Source organism: Dermacentor variabilis, chromosome 10 (assembly GCF_050947875.1).
Source record: "Dermacentor variabilis isolate Ectoservices chromosome 10, ASM5094787v1, whole genome shotgun sequence".
NCBI classification, from domain to species: domain Eukaryota; kingdom Metazoa; phylum Arthropoda; class Arachnida; order Ixodida; family Ixodidae; genus Dermacentor; species Dermacentor variabilis.
The window spans coordinates 89,139,270-89,151,611 of NC_134577.1; the positions used below are offsets into that span (position 1 = coordinate 89,139,270).

Genomic DNA, 12,342 nt, shown 5'->3' on the forward strand with positions numbered 1-12,342 from the left:
CATTAGCGGTGGCGGGTCACCTCAAGCACCCCTGCTTTTTGTCTTCACGCCTATCTCCCCGTTCGCTCCCCTTCAGTTCGGACCGTCTCCCTTTTTGTTCGGAGCTAGGTTGCAGATTAGTGCCTCTTCTACGGCGCAGCCACTCATCCGATTTCTTTCAACGCGTGCGCGTTTCCCGCGTCTCCTCTTCGCGGAACCCACCTGCGTCCTTCGTTTCCGGCTATCGGCCGATACAGCAGCATGTTAACTCTTCCTGCGCTTTGCTGTAGTCCCCTAAACTGGGCCACATAAAACAGCACGGCCAACAACCTAACCTCAAACTGATTCATGGGTTTACTAGCCGTGGCACAGGTAAAATGTGAAGCCACCGGAAGAACGAAACCTTCACCCTTTGTTGTCGACGCTCATCATACCAGCTCTGTAATTACGAAAGCTTGCACTGATTGAGTGAAGCCCGTTCTCGTTCGTCTGTCCGCGTGCAACAAAATGCTTGTTTATTCATAGAGGAAGGTGCAGTTTGCTCTCGCTGCCAATAGTTTACCTTTTGTTAAAACTGCTATACCATTCCTGACGTACCACAAGGCGGAGAACTCAGCCCTACCCTTTTCAACCTGGTGCTCATTGGTCTCGATGATTCGTTACCGCAAACCGTTCAGCTCTCCGTATATGCAGACGCCATTTGCATAAGGGCTTCAGGCGTTACACGTGTACAAATCCGTGCATGACTTCAGGAAGCCTCAATGACTGTGTCAACGTAACTAAGAAGACAAGGCCTGGAGCTTACCGCTGAGAAATGTGCCCTCGTTGCTTTTATTCGCAAAACGATGACCCCGTATACTTTGCCGATTAATGACCAAATTATACAATATAGACGGAGGCACCGATTTCTTGGCATCATCATTGATAGAGACTTGTCTTGGAGCCCTCGAATCTCGTACATGACAAAGCGTTTGGCCGCCATTGTGGTCCTTCTTGCGTTTTTCGGCGGGAAATCCTATGGCGCAACAGTACCGTCAATATTGCAGCTTTATAAAGCACTTTATTTGGGCTTCCCGCGGTACCCCCCAGCTTACCTGTACTAGAATATCCTTGCACAACAAATATACGCAAACTCTAGGGCGGGCAAGCCCAAGGACTCAGGTCTTGTCTCAATCTCCCCAAAACTACATGATTGGTTGCTACAGTGGCCATAGCCAGAGACACTCCTTTGACAGTGTACACTGATACAGATGTCCTGAGACCACACATTCGACACCTGGCTCGGATTCTCTCCCACCATCTTGCTTGCTTGCCAGCAAACAGGCCACTTTCAACATTTGCCAAAACAATTGTAAGACATCAGTCCTACTTGCCATCAGAATTTACGCCCGCTACACGATTATCTGATCCATCGTGGTCTCTGCACCAGCCGCAAGTGCAACTGACGATTCCAGGAACCAGAAAGAAAGCTGGAGCGCCATTGTAAGCTTTGAAACAGAACACCTTGGAGCACATTCACAACGTGCACCGACTCCGGCAACATGTATTCACAGATGAATCAGTAAAACTCAACAGCTCTGCTGCTGCAGTCATCATCCCGGCAAAACCTGTAGAAATCAAATTAAGAATTCATGTGTGACCACATCGACGGGTGCAGAGCTCGCGGTGCACCGCACTGCACTTGATTTCATTAAGCAGAAGCCAGCGCAACAATGGACAGTCTTTAGTGACTGCAAAGCAGCCCTTCAGTGCATACGAAACCCAATGCGCACGGACGCAATGAACAACTGACCTCAAAAATTCGGCACATATGTCATCAAAGCCATGCCAAAGGACACAACACAATCTTTCAGTAGCTTCCATGACATTGTAACATCAGCGAGAATGACCATGCCAACAAAGCCGCCCGATTTGCGCATGAAAGTGGTCAACGAGTCTTGATTCCGCTTTCGCGAACAGACGCTGCGGCTATGCTGCGATTGATGTCCCGTGATTGGGCTTTGCCCCTGTGGGACTCCAATTTTTCCCCATGTGTCGGTGGCGTTCGTTGTCTGCGGAAATACGGATGCACCTCCCGCGTGGGTTACCACGACACGATCAGACCATGCTCTACCGTCTGTGGCTAGGCGTTGACTTTACGAACTCATATGCTCTCCTCATTGGAATGGTCAACTGCCCCATGTGCAACACATGCAACATTAACGAGACGCTCGCACAAATTGTCTCTGTCTGCCCGCGATATAGTGCTCCGAGACAAGTGATGTGCAGAGTGCTGGACCAGTTGTACAATCGTCCTCTATCAGAACTAAAAGCTTTAGGCCAGTGATGCGAAAGAACATCCGTGTTGAAGGCATTACTCGCGTTATTAAGGTTCCTGCGGTCTGCGGGGCTTCACAACAGAGTCTAAGAATGCCGCCCCCTACCGCTTTGCAGTGTACGCGCTTTGTTCGTACTTGCCTCTCTTTCTTTCTATCTCCACCTTCCAATCTGTTTCTATTTTATCCCCCTTAACCCTTCCCCCTGCGCAGGGTAGCCAACCGGAACTACCTCTGGTTAACCTGCCTGTCTTTCTCTGCATTATTTTCTCTCTCTCTCTCTCTCTGTTGTTAAAATTGCGAATATAGTGAACTAAGGAAGAATTTTTTTTCCTAAGTTGTTTCTGTGTTCACGGCAGTGGTGTGGGGCAACACAGCTGCATATAATTCGTTTCTGTATTACTTGAATTATGTTGTGCCATAGAGTCAAAATTAAGCCACTGTTTTCATATTGCTGGCTGCGTCTAATACAATGGGTTATGTTTCTTGCAATATATATTGCAGGAGCCAATTATTCTATATCATCAGTGAATAACTTCAATGTATTTGTAGAGAACAAATGCTTTTACACAGACGCACTTTTACAATCCTTTATTTTCTCTCCATCTACTTCCATCACGATTTAAAATGCATGGTGTTGTAAACATCCAAGCTCTCCTATAACCACGGCGCTGTAAGAAAAGAGCAGGATTCGTGCATCAGTTCGAGCAAAAAATATTGTTTAAAAAAAGAAGGTATAGCAATACCGCAATTTCTCCCCATTCAACGTAGAGCAAATCGCCTGACGGCTTACCAGTGTGGTCACCTGTACTAATCGTTGGCTTTTTTTATACTGACCATTATGAAGTGGAAACAATCTTACATTGAATGTGTTAAGGCTACTAGACACATTAATGAATGTTATATGCTAGTTTACAAGAGGCGTGCGCAATGCATCACTGATCGTTCACATGCTTGTTTTGAGCTTGTTCTTTATTTAAACGTATATGGTTTGGTGTGTTGTATGGCTAATTTTAATGAATGTAAGCACCGTTCGCTTCACTTTGCTATGTGTTGTAGCTTTCGCCTTAATTACGCTTGAGCCATTGCGTTGTTTGCTTGCTTTCGGGGGAATGATCCCTTGGTGCTGATGATATTTTATGCGAAGCATATTACTAGAGCTCAACCCAGCTCCTCAGGCGCGGCGGTGTCGCCTTCAATACCACGTGACACCGTGACGTCACGACAGAGAAGAAACGGGGCTCCAACTCGCGCCATCGCTCGCGGCGTCGCCTTCAAGGCTGACCACGTGACACCGTGACCTCACGACAGAGGAGAAACGGGACTCCAACTCGCGCCGTCGCTCGCGGCGTCGCCTTCAAGGCTGACCACGTGACACCGTGACGTCAAGACAGAGGAGAAATGGGGTTCCAACTCGCGCCGTCGCTCGCGGCGTCGCGGTGGTATATAAGCAGCTGCGCTTGTTTCTAGGTGGCTTTGGCTCAACTCTTGCAAGATGGGCTGGGTGGGAATCGAACCAGGGTCTCCGGAGTGTGAGACGGAGACGCTACCACTGAGCCACGAGTACGATGCTTCAAAGCAGTACAAAAGCGCCTCCAGTGAATGCGGTGTTGCCTTAGAAACGAGCTGTTTCTAAGGCTCAGGCGTGCGTCGCTTGCTCAGGCCAACGCCTCCTATAATAATGCTCAGGCGCACATTTCGTTGCCGCGCCGAACGCTGCGTTGCTCGACGCTCACCGCGTCCAATGCGGGGCGCGTAGTCGCTGCGCCGTAGTCCATTGGCGGGTCGACGGGAACGCTGTCGCGTTCCACTCTTGAAGGCGAAGCAGAGTAACGCATGAGTTGTTTCTTCGTCTAGCCGAACCAAATATAGCCAAGCAACAGCAGTTCACCAGGCTAAACAGTGGTTCAACAACTAAAATAAAGGCTAGTATGCTTCGCATCCAGGGCTTAACCTTAGCTAAGCCACAGCCATTTTTTTGTACCACTCCACTAGAGTGAGTGAAAGCTTTATTGAATATGTCCGCCGATTTGGGCGGTGTGGGGCCATGACCAAATCAGCTTAAGAGGCGGCCTCGAGTCTTTAAATACGGGCGGCTTCCCCGGCGTTCTGGATGGCCCACAGGTGAGCTGGACTTGAAGCCACGTTTTTTAGATATCAGACAACGCAACGACCCATCTAGGGCTTTTGCCCAAAAGGAAGGTTTAGCTTGGGCCCAACTCCGACACGGCCGAGTCAAACCCATTCGGTTTATTCTAGCACCCGTTCTGCACTGTATATATCACGTGAATATTCCCCTTTTTATACACATCACCTTTGCAATCCTCTATTCCTGTCCTTTTTTTCGGTTCGCTATTCCAATCCTCCAGGTGAAGAACCGCTGTGTAGCTGTCAGAAGACTCTGTTTGAAAGTTAGTGTGGCCATATTAATTTTTTTTCCTTCTTTATCTAAACTTTATTTATTTCAGAAATCGACCAATTAGTATTGATACTAGGCTATTGATAGCGAAGGTTCATCTAGGACCTAAATCTAGCCCACAGCTCGCAAGCTGCAGGATGAATGTCATTTCCGAAGCCATTCTCGAACTACTTATAAGCGGCAAGAATTGAAGGTTGTTCCAGACATTCCGCTTCACGGCGCTCAGCGCTCTTCGATTCTTCGAAGCAGGCTACCTGGTAAGACGCGGCCTATTGCGCGGGTCGCCATGCGGCGGAGGTGAACGCCATCTGGAGGTGTTTCGAGGAATCGGGCGCGCTGCTCCATGGCCCTTGAGATACTCGCACCGGCGCGCTTAAGTGGCGGACGCCGTGGCTGTTCTAAGCATTGTAGAAACGTTGGAAAAGGGTTTCTTTGGCTTTTCACGTAACAGAATTATGTGTTCTCGCCAGGCTAAATTACAATCATAAGCCTTCACGTATGTAGGTTACGTGTAAGTCGCACTTGACGATTCTTTCACATGTTTAAGCTTGAGAAATTCAATTAGTTAAGTCATTTTATTGCGCCACATGAGTGCTTGGGTATGAATGGCTCCAAAATTTTTTTCTGGGACGACGTTCGATACCCTATTTTCTTTGACACGTGGCCTCTTACGCTGTCGCGTTATAAACAAAGAGGAACTGCTACAAAAGAGAAGATCACTTGGCTTGACTGCCCAAGAAGTCGCGTGTCCACGCCCACGTTCGCAACGAAGTTTTCGTATATTTTACTTCTCGCGAACTAAATGGCATCTTAATGGAATAGCTTGGCGCTATCGTTCCCCATGTTTCTTTGGTTTGCAACAAGTCGCTAAACAAGCACAGCGTTTCCGCAAGCACAAAGAAGAGGAGGAGGATGTTGTGTGCTGTACGTGAGTAAATGCTTGTACGACATGCCGGTAACTGCTCCACCCGAGTGCCTCCTTTACGAAAAGTGCGTCACTGTTGAGAAACAAACTGCTGATGCTGATAAACAAAATGAGTTGCACAGCGAGCCAGACTATCACACAAGTCAGCAGCCGGTGATTCATTCTGTGCACCATGCAACGCCAGGTCGCTCATCCCCTGACTCAGAGCCGAGCAATTAATCTGTCCCTAATTACCAACCATTCGCGAACTCTACATTTAAATACTGCCACGAGAGTCGGAACACCTGCTTCTCAAATATTCGGAGCCTACTTGGAAACACCATGCATTCACACAATAATTTGGATAGCCTATGCGCTGGAGTTGGTCAAAAAAAAAAGTTGCAATATTTAACAAATCCAGGACATCCTGACAAATAGCATACAACATCAATTGAAGTCTTACAAGCCCTCACAAAACGGACGCGTGGCTAGTCCAATCTGGTATAGCTTGGCTCGGGTATGGGGAGATTCCATTCGGAGGGGATTTCAGCAGGGATTTCCCTACTGAAAACTTCCTTGAAACCATTCGCGAGAAAGCATAGGATGTGTACAATCCTACCATAAAAACAAACATGTGTAACTTCAATCGAAATACAATATGGCAAGCACTATTTCACCGTTTCGATAATGTTGCCGACAGCTGAGGTAAAAATTTTATCTGATTCCGAGGTGTCTTTTTTTCAAATATAAGTCCCCTGCAGCAAAAATGCCGCGATAAGTATAACGCATGAAGTAAAGGAACCCTTTAAGGAGAAACAGCAAGAACTTCAAAAATATGTTGTTAAGGTACGCGCTTATGTTCTGATAATTTTTATGATGTAACAGGGAGATTTAAAGAGAACGCCCTATATTTGAGAAGCCAGAATGAGCACACTTACTGCAGGCACAAATACTATGGTTAAAGTCGGATCTTTTACAATCCCGTGTCCGCCTTCCGCTCCAGTAAGACTCGTATAGTACGCGATCACCATGGGTATTGTATTCTGAAATATGTTAACACCATAACTTTAGTAAAAATGGCAATTTATAATTTTGCATGTTAGTTCTAAATGTCTGTTAATTTAAGAAAGCAGTCGCTAGCGTCATTTTTCTGTAGCGCGTTCAGAGAAGCCGCCTCACTTGATGGTAAACGTCTGTAGAAAGTTGACTGCAACGCCACTCATTTTCATGGATTCAAATTTCTTGTCTCCCGTAGGTTACAGGAAATTCTTTCAACAGATGCCGAGCCTCGCTTTACTCCTGAATTTTTTCTGAAGTTGATGGATAATCTGGGTATCCATTAAGTCTATAGTTGCACCACATATTTATTGTATCAAACTTGTGCACACGACGCTATTAGGTGTTTATATTGCATTTGTCCAGAGTGAAATTTTTGCGAAATTTCCAGTTTACCATTTTTTCACATTATCATCACGTCACTCAGCTCAGCCAGCGCATATCTCAATCACTGTAGGTTCAACCTCGAGTTATCACCTTTTTAGGGTTGGCCTTGAATAACGTCACACTAAATCTGTTCCTCGGCCCTTTTGGGGACGCCCTACCTCTCACTATGACCATCTTCCCAAACGGGTTGCATCCTTTCATAAAACCAACGATCTCCAGCAGTTTTAACTAATATAGGCCAATGAGACCTTGTATGTTACATTATTAACCAATGGCATGTGTATATAATTCGAAATAATGTTATTACCGCCCCTCTACCAGGACAACCAAAAATAATTAGGTACATATATATATATTATTTTCAAATTGTTGCTTTTTTGTATATATATTTTTAGGCGCTTGCAATGACCCCTTTTCTAAATACTGCCTTTGGCCCTGACGGTATAATGAATTGCAGATTATTCTACTGACGTGTCCATTGTGAGCACCTCTTGGAACACGTCATGTCTGGCTTCATTCTGAAGTCGCCGGGGTGCGAAAGCACTTTTCTGATAATTAGCATAAAAGTTGCCACGACCGGTTTTCACGAGGACAAGCAACTTTTATGGAATTTTAGTATACCAACGACAAATCAACTACAGCCTCTCATGCAACCGGAAAACTTACGGAGGCACTATATTACGAAATATTGTATTAGCGGAGAGCAACTACGTTACAGGGAGAATCAACATGAAATCGCTCCCATAGCACGGTGTTCTTGTACAGATGTTGGCTTCTTGAAAAGTTCGCATTCGCGGCAGGAATGCTACCCTTAGAGACTAAAAAGAAACAGAAAACTGCGGTTTCAAGATAATCTGAAGTGAAAACAATGTTGTAGTTCATCATGCGCGAAAGCTTTTACTGCATGCAAGACGAGCGCAGAAGAAAAAAGATTGCTGCCGAAACTCTCTAGTGGGACTCATCGGATAGCAAGTCAATATTCTCTCCCGTAGCTCACCTTGCGCATATCCGTCTCTGACGTATTGAACCTATTGATACATGAATATTGCGTGTTTCTTATGGACGATGCACGCGGGCGCCCCGACGACGACGAACGCTCTCTGTCTTTCGAGCTATTGGCTCAACTGGCCACCGCTGCAGTTATCTTTTGTACATATACTTTGTAAATAGTCTCCATTTATTAATCCTTCGTTCGCGTAACATTTTGGTGCAGGGTGCGGTTCCCTGTCCACGCCACGGAGGTCCGCAGCGGCCACACCGTCCTGCTTTCCGCCGTGGCTCCAGGTGAGGACACATTGTCTCCTTCTACTCCTGCGACCCCGACAAGAACGTACGTTACGGTTACGAATACCCACCTTCCTGGCATATTCTCCGGCCAAGATAACGTCGACATTGACTACTGGCTCAGCCTGTATGTGTCGTTTAGCCAGAACAACCGCTGCAATCCTACCATTATGCTAGCGAATGTCATATTCTACTGGAACTGAACTCCTCGTGTCTGGTTCCAGACAAATGAGTACGAGATCTCTAGCCGGGATGCTTTCAATGAGAAGCTCAACGACCTCTTTTGAAATCCCACCGGTCGGCAGCTGGCTGCTAGAAAAGAACTTGCTACCGGAGTTCAGTCTTTTACTGAATCGCATGTCTCGTACATACAAGGTGTCCTCGCTCTTCGCCGGAAAGTTGACGAGGAAATGCCGGAGGTTGACAAAGTCGGCCACGCACGTTATGCATGTCACACTCCTCAAACCAAGTTACTCTCCTGTTATCACCGATGTTTGGATACCCCGGGTATGTGAGGGTATGGGTATGTGTATGGTATATGTGAGCACAGGGACGGGGGCTCCATTTCCAACCATGGCCGTCGCATTAGGATGCGCTGACACGCAAAAAATTTCGTTTTGCAGGTGACGAAAGTTATTCTAGATACCTCAACTACGACAGTTGGCGGTATGCACTCTAACTTTTTGGGACGTTAAGAACCACAAATAAAGAAATAGAAACTTAGGACTAAGCACACTACTCGCGTTCCAAGGACTAAAACAAAACAAAAAATATATATGCAACATACGCACCCAGTACCTGCACTGAAAAGAAGAAAAAAACAGGAGGACCAAATAAACAGCAAGCCTTGTTAGAGGTGTCAGAAATCAGCACGTTTGTCACCGGCATTATCAAGAAATTTATTGGTAGTTGCTTAATACTCAAAAATCAATGAAGCCTAAATGACAATTATTAAAATATAAAACGATAACGCCACATCTGCTGGAGGCTAGAGATGCGTGATGGAATAAATGAGACATTCCGCGTTTCATATGTAACAAACTTGATTTTATATATCTCTAGTATATCCAACTCGTCGATATTATCTTCGTCTTGCAATGCCCTGAGCACTAATGACTACACGATGACTCTTCGGGCAAGCACGACTCCGTATCCATGTGGGGTCGTAACCTGTCACTGCTGTGTGTAGTACTCATTCCAAGAGAAGTGTAACCAAAGCTTTAGCCGGATATTTCGCCATAAAAAACCATGTGTTTTCTATGCCTTATTCTCTGCTCTCTATTTCTATGAATTTCAGAAGGCAAAAATTCACGATATTTTATTAACATGTGCCTTGCGCCCATTTTCCAGATTTTGCATCTTCGTTCCATTATGTAGTAATATGGCAATTGTAGTAGCAGCAGCAGCAGCAGTAGTAGTTTATGGAATTCATCAGACGCAGAAAACAAGAGGGGAAAACTCGCAGGCACTGATACTGTCAGGCTCTTCACTGAATTCTCGGACACGCAAAACAGAACAGTTTCGTGCTTCGTAGCTAGTGTAGCAATAAGTATTTCTGGACCATAGCGTCGCCATCATGGCAGCTGTCCAACACGTATACTACCCTTCCGTGCACCTTCTGTCAGCAAGAATTCGCACACGAACAGCATTTGGATTCCGTCGGCTGGGTAAGGTGCATACTACGTATGTCTACAAGCCGGCAATGGGCACAACGTACGCAAAAACACAGATAGTTTGCTGCCATTGCGGTACAGCTTGTGCTAAATGGCTCAACGAAGACTAGAGTACATAGGATGAGGGAGGGGATGAAAGTTTCTATTGAAACGTGGGTCAAATCATGTAGTTTGCAGAACGTTTCCAAGTCATCATCATCATAATCAACATCATCATTCTGTTTTATGTCCACTGCAGGACGATCCCGGTCCTGCTCCAACCGATTCCAACTAGCGACTGCGAATTGCCTAATTTCATCGCTCCACCTAGTCTTCTGTCGTTCTAGATAGCGTTTCCCTTCTCTTGCTACCAATTCTGTAACTCAAGTGGTCCAAGGGTTATCTAACCTGCGCATTACATGTCCTGCCTAGCTCCATTTCTCTCTCTTGATGTCAATATGAATTATCGTCTATAACCGTTTGCTCTCTGATTCCAACCGCTCTCTTTCTGTCTCTTAACGTTATGTCTAGCAATCGGCGTGCCATCGCTCATTGCGCGATCCTTAACCTATTCTTAAGGTTCTTTGTCCATCTACTAGTCTCTGCCCCATGGGTCAGCACTAGTAAAATGCACTGATTGTACATCTTCCTTTTCAATTATAATGGTAAGCTTCCAGTCAGGAGCTGGCAACGTCTGTCGTATGCGCTCCGACCCATTCATATTCTTTTTTGAATTTCTTTTTTATGTTCAGGGTTCCCTGTGATTAATTGACCTACGTATACATACAACCTCGTAGACTCTAGAGGCCGATTGGCGATCCTGAACTCTAGTTTCTTTGCCCGGCTATTTATCGTTATCTTTGTCTTGTGCATAGTATTTTTCAATCCCACTCTTGCACTCTCTGTGTTAAGGTGCTCAATCGTTTGTTCTAACTCGTCTGCGTTGCTGCTGAATACAACAATGTCATCGGCAAACCCAAAGTTGCTGAAAATTCGCCGTCGGCCTTTACTCCTAAGCCTTCCCAGTTTAATAGCTTGAACACTTCTTCCAAGCAAGCAGTGAGTACATTGAAGAGATTGTGTCTCCCTGTCGGACCCACTTCTTTGTAGGTATCTTCCTGCTTTTCTTTTGTTGAATTAAGGTAGCTGTAGAACATCTGTAGATATTTTCCAAGGTATTGACGTAAGCGGTCTGTACTCCTCGATTCTGTAATGCCGCTATCACTGTTGGTATCTCTACTGTATGATATGCCTTTTTTGTAATCTATGCAAGTCGCATAGAGAGGCTTATTGTACTTTGCGGATTTCTTGATTGGCGATAAATGACATCGATGGGATCCATTGTAGAGTATCCCTTCCTGAAGCAAGCCTGTTTACTTGGCTTACAAAAGTGCAGTGTTGCCTTATTCTATTGGAGTCTATTTTGGAAAATATTTTATATAATACAGGAAGTAAGCTAATGGGCCCATAACTTTTCAATTCTATAACGTCTCCCGTTTTGTGGATTAGTGTAATGTTTGCATTCTTCCAGTTTCTTGGCGCAGTCGATAGACACTTCGTATGAAGAGTCGCCAGTTTTGTAAACGTTATGTCTCCTCCGTCTTTGATTAAATCGACTGTTACTCCATCTTTACCTGCAGCTCTTCCTCCTTTCATGTCATTCAGAGCCCTTATGACCTCATTGCTAGTTATAGGATGGGGTTTGTGTATTCTGTTCATTACTGTTTGTAATTGAGGTATCCTGACGCATCTGGGTACTGTACTGGTCAGTTTAGAATTATCCGCTGCTTTTACTATATCTTAGAGATAGTGCATACATCTTGGTTTGTCCTATGCCAAGATTCTTTCTCACTGATTTCAGGCTGCGTCCATTTTTAGGGCTGTTTCCGTCTTTCTCACGTTATAGTTTCGAATGTCACTTCTCCTTGTTGATTAGTTTTGACAGTTCCGCAAATTCTATCTTATCTCTTAGGTTGAACACTTTCATTTTTTGCCGTTTCTATCTTAGGCCCTTTGTTACTTGGGAGAGCTCGCGAACTGGTTGCTTTGGTGCGTGGCCTCCCACTTCAATTGCTGCCTCTGAAGCCAACATAGTTACGGTTTTATTCATTAGCTCTATGTCATCATCATCTCTCTCCTCGAAGGGTGAATATTTGTTCGCAAATACCAGCTTGAATTTGTCTGCTTTTACCCCTACTGCCTCAAGGTTGAGCTGGTTCTTCTAGAACAATTTCGCTCGTTCTCTTTTCAAATTGAGGGAAATCCTAGCCCTCACTAACCTATGATCACTGCACTTTACCTTACCTATCACTTCTACATCCTACACTATGCTGGAACCAGCAGAAT

General features: G+C 45.3%; 1 long non-coding RNA gene across 1 annotated transcript in view; it reads right to left on the reverse strand.

The window, feature by feature from the left end:
* Positions 1-2,870: 2,870 nt before the first annotated feature.
* Positions 2,871-12,342, reverse strand: part of LOC142559658 (uncharacterized) — a 46,499-nt gene continuing 37,027 nt past the window's right edge. Inside the window, exon 4 of the long non-coding RNA XR_012823188.1 lies at positions 2,871-2,965. This is a non-coding gene — a long non-coding RNA (uncharacterized LOC142559658). The remainder of the gene's footprint in view (positions 2,966-12,342) is intronic.